The sequence below is a fragment of the Etheostoma cragini genome, chromosome 12 (genome assembly GCF_013103735.1).
Source record: "Etheostoma cragini isolate CJK2018 chromosome 12, CSU_Ecrag_1.0, whole genome shotgun sequence".
Taxonomy (NCBI): domain Eukaryota; kingdom Metazoa; phylum Chordata; class Actinopteri; order Perciformes; family Percidae; genus Etheostoma; species Etheostoma cragini.
The window spans coordinates 18629283-18645961 of NC_048418.1; the positions used below are offsets into that span (position 1 = coordinate 18629283).

General features: G+C 43.6%; 1 protein-coding gene across 3 annotated transcripts in view; it reads right to left on the reverse strand.

Annotated features, from left to right (window-relative positions):
- The window catches only part of LOC117953663 (SPRY domain-containing SOCS box protein 4-like), a 92998-nt gene that overhangs the window by 48105 nt on the left and 28214 nt on the right, over positions 1 to 16679 (reverse strand). Inside the window, exon 1 of one of the 3 annotated variants that reach the window (XM_034886917.1) lies at positions 3034 to 3235. The exons of the other annotated variants lie outside the window; for them this stretch is intronic. The gene's annotated coding sequence lies outside the window, so the exon portion shown is untranslated. Of the gene's footprint in view, positions 1 to 3033; positions 3236 to 16679 lie in introns of those variants that run through there. 3 annotated transcript variants of the gene reach the window in all.

Here is a 16679-nt window from a genome sequence, read left to right on the forward strand (position 1 = left end):
ACACACACACACACACACACACACACACACACACACACACACACACACACACACACTGCTGCTAAGTTCCTATATTCCTCTCATGCCTGCCGTGACACCTTAAAATCCATGGTGCCCAAGACCATTAGTGCTACAGTGATTGAGCACTCCTTTACGGACACCTACGCAAAACCTATTCATCTTTCTCTCTCACACACACATATGGACACACACACACACACACACACACACACACACACACACAAGGCCTTGGCGGTGCCATCCATAAAGCTCTCTCTGTGGTCGCAGTAGATTCCCGTGGCAGATTCACAACCCTAGCAGTAATGAAACTGAATCCAAGTCTGCCTGAATATGACGCACTGATGCTGCCTCGCTCATTTTACATCGGACCTGCCTGCACAAGAGTGTGATGAAACAAGTCACACCCACACGAGTCAAACGCAACCCATACATTATTTATTTATTTTACACTGCCGTGATGGAGTGACATATAAAACAATGTTTGGGCCACTCTTTTCTGCTGGCTTCACTGTATGGTTTACAACACTTAAGAGAAGGAGACTGAGGAGCTGGGAGGTCTTTTTAGAGCTGAAACAAGACATTCCTCTAATTCTAATATTTAACTAATTGTTCAGGTTATTTATGAAGTCAGTGGTTCCAAAATGTTTTCACGTGAAGGACTCCTGCACTGACACAAATAAGACCACCACTGCCCCCCAATTTGATTAGATTTTGTCCTAGGGTTCTACATCTGATAGGGTTCTAGCTTTTAGATGTTTTATTACAAAAGGTTTATGAAACCCATTACCAAAGTAGCCAAAGATGCATTAATTTGTGTTACTTTTGGATAGGACTAGGCATGGTTTTGATTTGAACAATTTTAACAAAATGTTTGATTCCGGTTCTTATCCATTCCCATTTCCGGTTCTTTGGCGGTGAACACGCTTAATTCACAGATAAGAGGAAAATCTTTATATTATTTTATTTTACAGTTTTAGCGGGCTTTTTCAACATGAAAAAAAACACACTTTAGAGCGCAGCTTACTGGGCTCATTGGCTGCAACACAACAAGCACCTGGAGGATTGGTGACTGCAATAGAAACCACAACTTAGTTAGTTTTAGAACCGGTGATCGGATTCTAAACCAAAGTGACATGCAGTAGGGCCGCAGGTCGGAGTAGAACCCCGGCCTGCTGCGTGGAGTAAACCTCTGTATATGGGCGCCCACTCTTCCAACTGGGCTTTCTGGGTGCCCATTATTACCCTTTTTTGCTGGGTCACTTGGGGGCCCAGGACCCCATTTTGAGAACAACTGTATTTTACAACAAGACAAGTCTATAGCCATGCTAGTATCACAGTGATGCTTTCAGCTAAATGCCAAGTCTGACCTTATGATGGGAACCACATCAATTCATTCAATGGTAGTTGATATATTTTAGCCTGGAGACAGACCTACGCTTTTATCTCTAGAGGGGTGCTGCTAGCATTGCTATAAATACCAAACAGTTGTTGTTTCCAGCTCTCAAATGTGACGATTTGCTGCTTTTCTCCGTTTTATTTTCTTTAGACTAAGCAACTCATTAAATAGCCCCATCATACAATAATCGACAGTTAATGGAAGTAATTGCAGCATTAGCTCTGTGTCACACGCGCGCACACAAACTCACACACGCTCACTCCTTATGATTGAGGCACTTGTCTGTCTCACCATGGTGTTCTCTGCTCAAAAGTGGAACCCCGGGTGCAATGCCGGGACATTTGACAGGAAAATTACATCCACACAAGCCTTTATACACACAACCAGCGTCAGCCTGCCGCTGAAAAACCTCCCCACTGTTCTCACATTGCAACCAGAGAAAGAGAGAAAACAAAGAAAAAAAACAAATGAAGGAAACTAAAAACAGTGCCTTGAAAAAGGCGATTATTTAAATAAAGGGTCTAACTATAAAAAACAGGCAGAGGCTGCCGTGGAGGAAGGCTGTATGAATTGGACAGAAAAAAGAGAACACAAACAATGGTAGAGATGGAGAGAGAGAGAGAGAGAGAGAGAGAAAGAGAGACAGGAAGAAAGAGAGAAAGAGAGAGAGAGAGAGACAGAAAGAAAGAGAGAGAGAGAAAAACTGAGGTCAGCAGCTGACAAAACAAAAGGATAAAGTCAGAAAGGAGGGCTGCTATCTCTCTATCCCAGGATGGACCACACAAATACACCCTCCCATCCTCCAATCCATAGACTAAACACCCACTCTGTGAGAAAAGCTACTGCAGAAAGTGTGGACCAAGGCTCCAGATCAGGGTGTTTGGAACGTATAGACAGTGTGTTTAAAAATAGAAAGCAGGATCTATCCTATTATTGAATGTGAGTGGGGGAAATCCTAGGGGAGCTTATCCCCAAACTCTCTATCTCAAACACACATGCACACACACACACACACACACACACACACACACACACACACACACACACACACACACACACACACACACACACACACACACACACACACACACACACACACACACACACAGGCACACAGGCACACACAGGGGTATCCCAGTTTGCCAGCTGGGGCTCAAGACCATTAAGAGAATTAAAGGCGACAGGAGATGAGCAAGAAGGGGGAGAGAGAGGGTAGCGAGGGAAGAGAGGGAGTTCATGGTAGCATCCAGAGACAAGAGAATGTTGAGTGTATCATCAAAGGTAAAAATAAACTGCTGATCTTATAATAAATTGTTGTTTAATAAAATACCTGAATTAAGAAAAATGACAATCTGATCTCACTTAAAAGCTAAATAGTTGTAACTCTCAGACATGCATATAAATAAATAACCACACTCACATCCAGCTTTATTGGCTACTCTATTTCTTCTACAAATACACACAAACACACACACACACACACTCAAACACACATACACACACACACACACACACTCACACTCACTCCAGAAATAGCAACTATCTCTTTCAGTGAGACATATTTCAGCGATGACACACTACACCTTGTAGACAACACGACAGATCAAACAGCTTACAGTGTATCTCCAGTGACTCTTGTCATGTCTCGCGGCGTGTAGCTGTCCAGTCCATGTTCAAATCCAGCCAAGAGACAGCTAAACTCCTCCAGCCAGCCACCGGCAAAGAAGAGCACCCGACCAGACAGGAGGAAGAAGAGACCAGCTGCCGGCAAGTCTGACTGAGAGAGAGAGAGAGAGAGAGAAAAGAACAAGCTGCCCACCTCTCCCTCCTGTTCCCTCCCTTGTTCCCTCCCTCTTTCCCTTCCCTGGAGCTTATCTGTCCCGAGGCTATCACTTCTTCCTTACCCCCCCAACCCACCCCCCAGCCCCACCTTTCCCTGACACACTTTCCTGCTCCAACTCTAAAAGAGTGTTTCCAAGGCAGCGCAGTCACGATGTTCTTCGCTTACAACTACAGCTCCTGACAAATTTTTAGCCCCACTCCAGTTTCAGTTCCACTTCAGTCTTTCCGAGAGAGAGAGAGAGAGAGAGAGAGAGAGAGGGAGAGAGAGGGAGAGAGAGCAACATGGACATGAAGGGCTGAAAGCCGATCCTCTCTGATCTCATCAAGCAAAGGTACCAAAAGCAACCAGACCAGCAGGCAGCTAAGAGAAACACCCAGTTCACCTCCCTCCTGACTCCCCCATTCTTACTAAGAACCCCCCTCCCCTCCCCCTCTGCACAACAGACATGTTCACATGTGATAACACGAATATCACTAAAGAATAACACTCTATTAAAGTAAGCCATGAATATCAAGTGTGCCATAAAATGATCTCCTATATAAAGAAAAAGTACTCAATCAGCAGTAACCGAGGTATGGTCCTCTTGGGTTAGATGAATGCGATCTGCCAGCGTACCACTGGTCGGAATAAGGCTTTTTCTTCTGATTAACGTTTGTCAAAAACGCAACAAAAAAAGGAAGACAAAATGTGTCTCCTCATCCATCCAGAAATATTGTAGGTCTTCCTGATAGTAGGCTACTTGCCATGTCAAAGTCCTCAGTGGGTTCAAAGGTTTAAACCTTGTGTTGCTGCTGTTGTTTTTGGCGGTGTTGCTTTCAACTGCTCTCTTTATTTTATTTGCGAGTCAAAACCCACTGCAGCTGCGTGGGAGGGGGAAGTTATGACCTACGGAGCATGTGCAGACGCATAACCGAGCTTACCCCCGTTTAGGTTTTGGCCTGTTTCCTCGTTGGTGGTTATATTAAAAAACTGAGAAATTTCCCTTCATTCGTGCCCTTCGTTTACACGCAAACGGAGGTTTAAGCCATAGACAGTGAATGAAATGGACCAATAGATCCCATTGCTCTGGACGGAGGCCAGTGAATCTTCTCCGGTGATAGCTGAGCGTTACAGCGCAAAGTTGTAAGTCTTGTGGTATCTGTGCCAAAAGAAATCTCAATCATTCCCAATCAGCAGAGACGGAGAGCGTAGGTATACAGTGTGTTAGGATACAACATAGGCACAGGCTAATTATTGTTAACTAAACTGCTAGTTAATAGGGATGAGCGAGTACAGCATTATCTGTATCTGTATCTGTATCTGTTTACCACATGAATTATCTGTATCCGTATCCGTACTCGGACTGGGCGGGGCCTAAACCGGAAGTGGTCAGATTTAACCCGGATGTGGGTTGGGTTCTCTTGAAATGTTAGGGTCTTTAACCGGTATGTTATTTAAGCATGCAATTGATATGAGGAGGGCAGCTGACAGTAAAAAAAAAAACAAATCTCCGATGGCAGAGACGCAACGGGAGTTGCATTTAAACCAAGCAGCTTGTCTGAAACCCACGTTCACCAGAAATCTACTGCTTACTATGTACTATGTACGTACTATAAACCTAAGTTAAAAACAAACCTGAAGCTGAAGAAACCCTAAACGTTAACGGAACAGATCCGCAGACCCGATTGACTGACGGAGCGGGAGAGAGAGAGAAAGAGAGAGAGAGAGAGACAGACAGAGAGAGAGAGAGAGAGAGAGAGAGACAGACAGAGAGAGGTCGAGGGAGCGCATTCCTCCGTGTTCTGTGTGTGTGTGATTGATCCGAGCGTGTTTGTAGGCGGGGGGCGCTGTGTTTATCACAGAACGCTGCGCGGCCAGTTGAGGAGTTGTATTCAATCCGAGCACGGATATTGACTCATATTACTCGTATAATACTTGTACTCTGCAAAAGTGCTTTATCCGTACCGGATACTTGTTTCAGCCGGGTACTCGGATCACCCCTTCTAGTTAACATTAGTAATTATACCTAAATAGCTAATGTAAGTCCAAACTGTCTGCGAGCTTCTCCTGACAATACGGTTATTTGTCGACTATGCGACAGCAAGTTGCGTGGTTGTGACACAACCTATTCTTACAAAAACGCCTGCTACAAAGACATAACGTGAGGTATAAGGTTATGGAGCCTTTTATACATTGTTGTGTTTCTTTAGAAATGAACAGTGGAAAACTTAACCTTTTAACTGCTTCAGATCTAAAGTTATTCGCAGTCAATGGAATGCTAACAGCAGTTGAGTGCTTTGTAGCATTACAATGGCGCCATCGGAGCTTCACTTTGTGGATGCCCGCTTACCCCCTTGGTTTAAGCAGCTGTAGGCAACCACCTCAGGTTTGGCATACTCTTGACACCATTGACGGCATATATACACGGGTACGTGTAACCGAACACTTTTCTGAAAACTGACAGCTGTGCATGATGTTACTTTTGAAAATGGAGAGGTTGAAATATCTGTTTATGAAAATAGCCGGCCACGAGTAAGCGCAGCCTTATACTGTACATGCACGAATACCCCGGTTGCTAAAGGAGTTATCTGGGTGTGGTATCAGGGTATGAGAACTTAGCCAGGATAAGAAGTTTACAAGGAGTTTGAAAAACCAGTTATTGCCTTGACCCGAATATGATTGGGGTTTTAAACTGAATGTAAACGCACTAATGAAGACAAATGGTTCTTTCCACAATGTGCGAGTATTTTTGTTCAGTTGTCATTTTTTCGTCGATTTAAACCCTACATCCAGTGCTGCCTGGGAAGCGCCTTGCTTGGTTTTGTTCTGCTCTATTGCTCTCTATTCTTTCTTTTTCACATCTGCACATTACTGCATAACTTGGCTCTGAGGTGATGTGATGACTAAGTTCATTTATCAGCCTTTAGTTGTTGGAGCCTTTTCCCGCAGCTACATCAGTCATTCACAAAGTCCCCGAAGTGAAGACAGAGTTGGGGGTAGCACATGTATATGTTCCAAAAAGTCACATAGCCACTGCTCACATATGGACACTATTTTTTACCTCCAGCTGGCATTTAAAGCTAAACCCCATCAAATCATCAATTGTCGTGCACTTACACACAAATAAATTATTCATTTCTGCATCAACATTAATTATGCCTAGTTATTCTCAGATGGGGCACTGTTTGTTGTGTGTTTGGGCCTAGGTGCAGCGCTGTCTGTACTGAAATCAATAGACAGACGGACTATATCATTTTATGCTAGTGCCTGGCTGAGCTGTCATCTAAGGTCACCAGCACCAAAACTCACCGATTAACCACGTGAGGGCTCGCAACTCAGCTGCAACGACCGGTATCGAGATATAAAAAAAGTCAAGTGCCTAATTTATGTGTTTTTTTTATATGTATTATTGATTTAATGTGATTATCCAATCCATATCGACCCTTTTCAGTTAATGTCTCTGCCGTCTGTCTGCAGCAGCAGAGCGCAAAACAGCCGGCTAACCTTCCTGACAGGCTGACTGATAGACTGCAGAAGTTAACTTAACTAAAAATAGTTTTCATGTTGGCACCATGGGAAGAAAACAACAGAAAAAATCCTTCGTCACCGGCCTGCAAAAGTCTGTAGGCTAGTTTGGATCAATGACATCAGGCTTTGCCCCCCCCCTGCTTCCGCTCTCTGTGTGTTGCCAACATCCATTCGCTTTGGGAAACAACAACAGCCTTCGAGCTAGCAAGCTGTACGCTGAAAATGGCAAGTTTTGAAGAAAATTTGGACTGTGCAACAAAACAGTCCATCTTGGTTCTTTCAGGGAATAATTGTAAAGATTCAGAAAGAATATGTTTCAAGCATTTCCTCTCTCACTGGGACGTTTTGGGACCGGTTGGTGGGATTGCTGTGGACAAAATACACACGGTGATACACTGGTGAGAGCACCTGAGGTTTAACTATGTGTCCAGCTCATTTAAATATCACCTGTTACTGTATTGTGTGAACGGTTTACTTCATTTAATATTGTATGTGCCGTTTTGCGGATGCAAATGTTTCACCAAAACAAGTTCCTTCCCGAGACTAATTTTTTAGTGACATCTTCTTTTCAAACAACCCAGAGCGCTTTTTACGGAATGTATGTGTGGTGTAGCCAGACCTTCCTCCACAGTGCTGTGGACAAAGGGTGGCAACGCGAGATTATCTGAGGACCGATGAATGCGACCCCCACAATACTCTTCACCAGAGATTCAAAGCCCCGAAAGTGTTATTTGGGACAGCCCTAGTGTGTAGACAAGCATGTACACACTTAACTTTTTCCACACACATACAGAGGTGAAGACTACAGTGTTTGCAGTCATGCAGGACGGAGGCCCAGCCAACTTACTTCCTGTATGGACTTCCTTTTCCCAGGCCTGCAGCAACCACAAGGGAACCAAACCCCCCCACTCCCCCACAGCTCCACCTCTCCCACTATATCATTACATCACATGTCTGCACAGGCATTTCAAAGTAACATGCAATACGAGAGACTTCTGCTCTCAGACATCTACAATTTACAATGAGAGGATTCATTTAATTAGGAGCTGGTGAAAGTCAGCACACACACACACACACACACACACACACACACACACAAACACTCACACACACACACACACACACACACACACACACACACACACACACACACACATACACATTACACGTTTAAAGAAATAGTATAACATTTTGGGAAAACCTTTCTTTTAGTAAGCTCTGTGTACACAATCAATGTTCTCAATGCTGGAGTTCATGTGTAGATTCCCTGTGATACTAGGAGCAAAGTCTTGTGTTGTGTCAAGCTTTCTTAGTGTTTTAAAAATAGAGATTTGGATGCTATAATAGTAGTGCTCCTAGCATTCCCAAACAGGCCCATTGACTGAAAAAACAAGAATACAGTAAAGCTTAAAAGTGGCGCGACTGTCCTGACTATGCATTTAAATGAAAGTTTGACTCGGGTACATTCACAAAAAGACCCTGGGTTGCACTTTGGAGAGAGTTACGCTTCAAGGTGAACTGACCATTTTAGTGGCAAGTAACTCGTCTGTGTTATGCTCTGTACCACACAAAGCCAGTGAATTGGCCTTATTGAAACAGAGTTGGAAAAGAGGAAACACAGACCGGTGGCCATGGATCACTTGAAGCAGACGTATGGGTTAAACGCATTACCTTTGCCCCGCACATACATGGAATTCATAAATGTGCACACACACCTCAACCAACTGATGTACGTAGGTCAATGGTTTTGAATGTGAGGAGTCACTGTAGGCTTAACATAAAACACACAGGTAGGGAGGAGGGGGCTTTGAAGCTAGGTCAGAAATCTGGAAAAGACAGTGAGGCTCCGTTTTCACTAAAGTTGTGCTGCTGTGAAGCCAAGTTCAGGTTCCATGGTTTGGGGAAATATTGCACTGATGATTTCCCCAGAAAATAAGGATTTGCCACCTAAAGACCTTTCATAAACCCTGGCCACCCTTTTTATAACATACTGGCACCCTGGCCATTATTAAAGAAACTGAACTGAACTCCCCCTTCCCCCGTTATTCATATAATTTGTTTTACTTAAGCTCATGTTATCTGAAGTTTATTTCCCCTGACTCTTTTTTTTTTTTCTCCCTGTTTTCCTGTTCTGTTATGCAGGTGCAAGAATGAGACTCCTAAGTAGGTGGGTGAGAAGAGGGACCAACCCTTCGAGAGGAAAAGAAACCCAGAACAGGTGGGGGTGGGAGTGGGGTTTGCAAAAGATAACCACAGAACACTGTTAACACTACTGCCAAGTGTGAACAAACTGTTTGCATTGTCAGGCAGTCGTGTGCACGTGAAATAACTTTCAATTCTTGGTTGTTTATGTAGCCTAATTGCTGTAATCCTATCACTTCTGTATATGTAATCCTGTTTGCTGCAGAAATCCCACCATCAATTCTTTCAGAAAAAGGCCAATTAAGTGTGAAGAGGATTGTGGTAGTTTGGATTTGGATTGTCACAAAAAGGCACGACCTGGCAATGCCTCACTGATACTAAGCTCTAAAGACAGTGGGCCCATAGACAGGTTCAATTTAAGAGCTTATGAGGGCTCAGCTTATTATTTTACTGCTGCTTATTTACAGTTTAATTTGCATGTAAAGTACAAACTCACAAACTCAGCCCCCTAAATCTGTTGGATTAGAGGCTTTTCTGGGTTTTAGTTTTGGAAAGCTTTGCTTCAAACCAGTGATCGCCAAAATTAATCACAGCAATAACATACTGTATGTTAAGTTCCTTTGAGGTGCCGATAAATTAACATTGTGTGTTAAAGATACAGCCCTCAGTTTATTTTCTTGTTTAAACTAAAAACAATTTGGTTCATTATAAATCTCAGGTCTAACTTTGTTTTGAGTCTGATAAGTCTTTGTTGTAGCTTACAGTGTGTGTATGCAGAGAAATTGCAAAAGGCAGGTTTTCTGTAAATTTGCAGAAAAATGTCTAGTTTACAGGGGATTTTGTTTTTTTCCATGTGTCCATGCATATCACTATGTGAATAGTCAGTACACTCCTTGTGTCAGTAACGTTTTGAAATTAGCACTTCGCCAAAAAGCGGTCACCTAATTTGTGGGCAGTTGTGCTAAAGTTTTTTTGCTAACACAACATAAACTGGAACTTTACCCGGAAATGCAGCAACTGACCTTCCGGAAACCACACACCCCCTAGCGTTCTGGCGGGGAAATGCACCGCGATGCGAAGACAAGTGTTCAACCCTGACGCAGAACTCTGAAAAGGTGCACGCAGTAGGAGTGACGCTGTAGCTACAACAGCCTTTAGAACGTCATTTAGCACCCGGCAGTAGAATGTGTCCCTACATGCGTCTTAAGTGACCCCGTATGATCAAATCTCATTTTCCTGCTCTTTATATATCTATAAACCCAACATATTTCCCTTAAAAATGTGTTTTCTTATTGTTGTGTGTGTCTAAATTTCAGTGGCTACTCTCACATAAATCATACAATATTTAGCCTATTACAAAAACATACAATGACTAATGAAAAAGCGCTGCCTACAGTCTTTGTATGTGTGCTGAAGGGCGTACTTTTCTCCACCCAACGGGCGTATGTGTGAAATATGTTCAGATTTTCGGATACACTTTATGAACATGATAAAAAGGGGATTCCCGGCGACCTCCATGCTTCAGGCTGTTGGGGGCTGCCGGGAAGAGCGCCGGACAAATCCCCGACAACATGAAAAACCAATCCAAAACACACAATTCACTCCCAGTGGTGTCTGTGACATGAGAAATACCTTTTCGTAGTTATATAGTATGTCAGTTAAGAAGTGGTCCTTCAATGTGGCCCAGGATTCACTCCCGTACACACTGCTAAAAGAATGTGGCCATTTGTGGTCCAAACCAGCTCCGAATGTGGTCTGAGCGATCGGATCTCAATGCGTCCTCAATGCGTCTTGGGTGCAGTCACACCAGTACGTAGAGCTAGCCACTTGGACTGATGTTAATGCAGGGGTTGAACAGAGAGATGCAGTTTGACATTTAAGCTTCAAATGGAGGACTGAACCTGCGGTACATCCCCCATCTTCTCTGCTAGACCCTGCCGTAAATTGCCCCCTGATTTTCTGCCTCAGGGCACATTCACACTTAAGGGACCCCATGGGGTCTGGGGAGAGTTTGTGTGTGTGTGTGTGTGTGTGTATGTGTGTGTGTGTGTGTTAATCTGCAAGACAATAGGGGCCCTGTCCTCAACCCACACACAGAATTAGGGCTAGGGGGCTCACAGCTGAGCAGCTTAATGACAACAGAAACTGGAAGTGTGTGTGTGTGTGTGTGTGTGTGTGTGTGTGTGTGTGTGTGTGTGTGTGTGTGTGTGTGTGTGTACGTTGCCTCCTGCCAACACACGTGTCAAACACTAAGCCATCCAACTGTCCACATGGCCCAAGGGAGAAGGATCAACAGCGAGGGAGGGATAGATAGATGGACGGAGGGATGAAGAGCAGTACAGAAGAAAGGCATTGGCAGGAACAGGGGTCTTAAATGTGCAGCCTCTGGGTGAAGGGTGAGAACAGTTAGAGGGAGAGAAAAGGGGAGGAGTGTGAAAAAAAGGAAACAGTAGATGGTAGGATTTCTGTGTACAGATGGCTGAGACAAAACAAGAGGAGACGGCCAGTTTGGACGAGGTATTAGAGAAAGGGGGATAATGAAGGACACATGGGTGGATTTAGTCATCAAAGGATCAGCTGTTGTTTTCACACATGGACACCCTAATTATCTATTCTCGTCTAGAAATGCTCACAACGTAAAAAAATAGTTGGATAGTACAGGAAATGCATGTTCAATGTATTGAGTTAGGTAAGAAGATCATCGACCACTTGTGTTTTTAATTGGAGGTTACCGTGTTTGCTGGACTATTTCTTGGCCATCGGAGACTCCAGGAAGTCACTGCAACCGGCCAAGAAATAGTCCCTCACATAACCCATCATAAAACCACAACATGTTCTTTTGACACTTTAAGCTGTTCCTTGTTTCCAGTCTCTATGCTTTGAAAGGCTAGACTAATCGTCACCTGACTGTACATTCACATTTAGCGTACAAACATGAGTGTGACATCATTCTCAGTTAACGAACTCTCAGTTAAAAAAGATAAAAATGAACCACTCCTTTACCCTCTAACCTTAACTGTAATCGAACACCATCAACCATGAAGTAATAATTTCCTAAATTTGTCCTTGTTCGTCACTTTAAATTGTTATTGCTTAGATGTTTTCGGTTATGTTGTTGATAACAATTAAAACTGTAGACAAATGTGTAGTCAGAAGTGTGGACCGGCGCTGTGTGGCAGGGCTGCACGTAGAATAAGAGGAGAGAGAGTAAGAGGAGAGATCCAAACACAGGCACGGCTTTACAGAAGAAACGGGTCTTGTAACGCAAAATTAAACCATATCCACATAACAACATTGCAGCGGATGCAAGGACATTAGCACCGGTGCGTCCTAGAGGAAAAATGTTACTCGCGCCCTAGAGCCTGTGAGCTAACAGAAGCTAACAGAAGCTAACTAGCACTGCTGTGGCATGCTCACTGCTGTTGTCTGAATAACATAGACGGGACAAAATATTGCGTTTACTGGTGAACTGGTAAACCTTGAGGCCGACGAATAAATGACTCCTAACTGTTGAATTTTCCTCCCGTTACTCTGTCCTCTGTGACTGTCTACATCTTGAAACTAAGCTGCACGATGCAGGGAACAACTGACTGGCACATGAGCATTCAGGGGGTTACGGAGCGGTAGATGCGCTATGCAAAAAAAAAAGGAGCGTTCTATTAAATGACGCATTAAAAAAAAAAAACGCTCAATCACGCAAATTTGATCGTGGGAAGTCAAAATTGTGATCGTAATTAAAATTTGAGCAGCCCTAGAAGGTTTCCTGCAATGTTTCCTGTGTAACAAGAAAAACCAGCCTTAGTAGATTGTATGTCATCTGCATCACTCTTTATCACCCCCTTTTCATTCTCATCTTGCAAAGACAACACTGGATTCAAGTCCCCATATGGACCAAAAAGTACGGAGTGGGGATTGGTGGCTGGAGAGATGCCACTTCACCTTCTGGGCACTGCCAGGTGCTCTTGAGCAAGGCACTGTGGCCCCCAACCGTTCAGGGCGCTGGTTCCGCTGTCAGCCAACTCACTCTGATATCTCTCCATTAGTGCATGTACAAACGCCTGTAGGATTAAAAGGAACACCATACTAATACTTTGTTTGACGCCCTTTCACCAAGAAATGTTGGCCCATATTGATAGGATAGCATCTTGTTGATGGAGATTTGTGGGATGCGCATCCAGGGCACGAAGCTCCCGTTCCACCACATCCCAAAGATGCTCTATTGGGTTGAGATCTGGTGACTGTGGGGGCCATTTTAGTCCAGTGAACTCATTGACATGTTCAAGAAACCAATTTGAAATGACTCAAGCTTTGTGACATGGTGCATTATCCTGCTGGAAGTAGCCATCAGAGGATGGGTACATGGTGGCCGTAAAGGGATGGACATGGTCAGAAAAAATGCTCAGGTAGGCTGTGGCATTTAAACAATGCCCAATTGACACTAAGGGGCCTAAAGTGTGCCAAGAAAACATCCCCCACATTATTACACCACCACCACCAGCCTGCACAGTGGTAACAAGGCATGATGGATCCATGTTCTCATTCCGTTTACGCCAAATTCTGACTCTACCATCTGAATGTCTCAACAGAAATCGAGACTCATCAGACCAGGCAACATTTTTCCAGTCTTCAACTTTCCAATTTTGGTAAGCTCTTGCAAATTGTAGCCTCTTTTTCCTATTTGTAGTGGAAATGAGTGGTACCTGATAGGGTCTTCCACTGTTGTAGCCCATCCGCCTCAAGGTTGTGCGTGTTGTGGCTTCAAAAATGCTTTGTTGCATACCTTGGTTGTAGCGAGTGGTTATTTCAGTCAAAATTGCTCTTCTATCAGCTTGAATCAGTCGGTCTATTCTCCTCTGACCTCTAGCATCAACAAGGCATTTTTGCCCACAGGACTGCCGCATACTGGATGTTTTTCCCTTTTCACACCATTCTTTGTACACTCTAGAAATGGTTGTGCGTGAAAGTCCCAGTAACTGAGCAGATTGTGAAATACTCAGACCGGCCCGTCTGGCACCAACAACCATGCCACACTCAAAATTGCTCAGGAGATTGTCTAGACCAGGACCACGCCCCTAAATGCATTGAAGCAACTGCCTTGTGATTTGTTGATTAGATAATTGCATTAATGAGAAATTGAACAGGTGTTCCTAATAATCCTTTAGGTGAGTGTATAGGTCCTGAGCATATGTGAGTGTAGGTGTGTGATTACTAAAAAAAAGTGTGTACACAGAGTGTAAATTGTAATTTCCCCACTGGGGAATAATAAACAAATTAAAATTAAATTAAATTAAATTTCTTCGTTGATCCTTGGTGGCTGTACCCAAACCGCTGATGCTAATGCAATAAACATAAAATCATAACTTCTCATTTTAGGTCAGAGAAATTGGAGAGCTTTCATCAACTGAGTATGTTAAAAATTTACAGAAGCATGTAGACAATGTTATTTTCATAACATGTATGCTTTATTTAATTTATACTTACATAGTAGCAGTAGTAGCAGTAGTACCTGGCATTTGTCAGGACACACCCTGTTACGGTAAGCGTACCTGACTCATTTCCGTTTCCTGTGCCTGTGTGTTGGTAGTGTGTTGGTAGCTTTGCTGCTCACTAAATACCAGTTCAGTTTGTTAGAGTTGCTATTACAGCGGCTAACTGTCCGCTAAACACTTATTCTTATAGCGGTTCTGCATAAGCACTCACTTATCTTCTCATTTTTTGTAGCGACTTTTGTTAAATAACAGCTGTTTTAACGCTTGGTAGCTAACCGTACTTTAGCTTAGCTGCTAGCGACTTTAGCCTAGTAGTTAGTTATGTCGGCCCCCTCTTCTCCTTTCTCCTGCTCGATGTGTGAGATGTTTAGTTAGTCCTCTGCATTCTTTAACGGCGATGGCGGGTGTAACAAGTGGAGTTTATTTTTTGACGTGGAGGCGAGGGTTAGCGAGTTAGAAGTCCGGATCCGCACCATGACAGATCAGTGGTTAGTTACTGTAGCTAACCCCCCGCCGGGAGTCGGCGCGGGCCGGCCTGAGCCTGAGTTAGCCTCTAGTAGCCGTCCCCCGGCATCTCTTGGGCAGCCAGGTCATAGTGCCTGGGTGACTGTGCGAGGACGAGGAAGAGACAGTCGTAAGGTTTCCAAGGCGTCGGACCGCCACCAGCCTGTTAGCGTTTCTCACGAATTTCCCCACTCAGCAACACACCCGCTGAGAAACCAACTCTGATTATCGGCAGCTCTATTTTGAGAAACGTGAAGTTAGCGAAGCCGGCAGCCATAGTAAAGTGCATCCCGGGGGCTAGAGCGGGCGACGTTGAGTCTTATTTGAAACTGCTGGCTAAGGATAAACGTAAATACAGCAAGATTGTTATCCACGTTGGCGTTAATGACTCCCGGTTACAGCAATCGGAAGTTACGAAGATTAATGTTGAATCGGTGTGTACATACGCGAAGTCAATGTCGGACGCCGTAGTTTTCTCTGGACCACTGCCAAATCTCACCAGCGATGACATGTATAGCCGCATGTCGTCATTTCGCCGCTGGCTATCGAGGTGGTATCCAGATAATGATGTGGGCAGTCTTTCTGGGGAAGACCTGGTCTGATTCGGAGAGACGGCATTCATCCCACTTTGGATGGAGCTGCTCTCATTTCTGGACATCTTGACAGGTTTATTAGTGGACCTGATCCTTGACAATCCATAGTTGGGACCAGGAGGCAGAGTCCCAGTCTAAGGCTGAATCCCATTTCCCCGTCTTACCCCTACCCCTTGGCCCTTACCCCTACCCCTTGGCCCTTGAAACCAAGGGGTAGGGGTAAGGGGTGAAAACATACCCCTATGAAATGGGACACCACTTGGTGACATCACCATACAGTATTGATCACAAACTTCCAAGATGCTGTCTCTGTCTGTTGATTGTGTGGGTTTGGACAACAGTGTGTGTTATATATTTTATAGTTATTTTAGGTTCACTTTGGTAGTGCAGAGGCAGATGTTCTTATCTGTGTAGTACTTTAGGTCTGTCTGCAATACAAATGTGTATACACATGCATCATGTGTACATATACATACATATACACCCTGTATACATGCTGTGTTGTATATCTGTTTCAGTTATCACCGTTTTGAATGTCATTGATGTTCACAAAAACATTTTGTTTACAAAAATCTGTCTTTATTAGTGATAAATTGAACATAACAGGCAAAAACGTTACATAAAATGATGTTACAGAACCATTATCAACTATAACAACCATAACTAACTTGTCGCACACATAAAAAGGCTTCATATGTGTAAAACTAAAACAATACACACAAGACCACAAACAAACAAATTAACTACAGCTGTTCTGATATTCCAGACCAGTCTGAAGCCTTTTGGCTCACATTTCATCAGTGTCCCATATCAAAACCAACAACAATATACAAGTGCATGAACAATGAACAGGAATTAATTACAAATTATTACAATAATACAGTAGGCTACCAATGCAATAATGAATGGGTACAACATGAACATATGAATCTGCTCGTTTTCAGCCCCAAAGTGGATCAGCTGCTGTGTCCTCCTGTGTCCTCCTGTGTGATACAGGGCGGTATATGTTAAGCACGTAGCGATGTATCATAGACCTTCAAAATATATATATAGCTATACAATCTATGCGATGTATAGAGTCCATTCAAGGCGGAAATATGTGGGATTGTTGTGCAAATCAACGTTAGCGATTAGCGTTAGCGATTAGCGTTAGCATTGCAAGCTAGCGATTTTTAAAAAGTTTC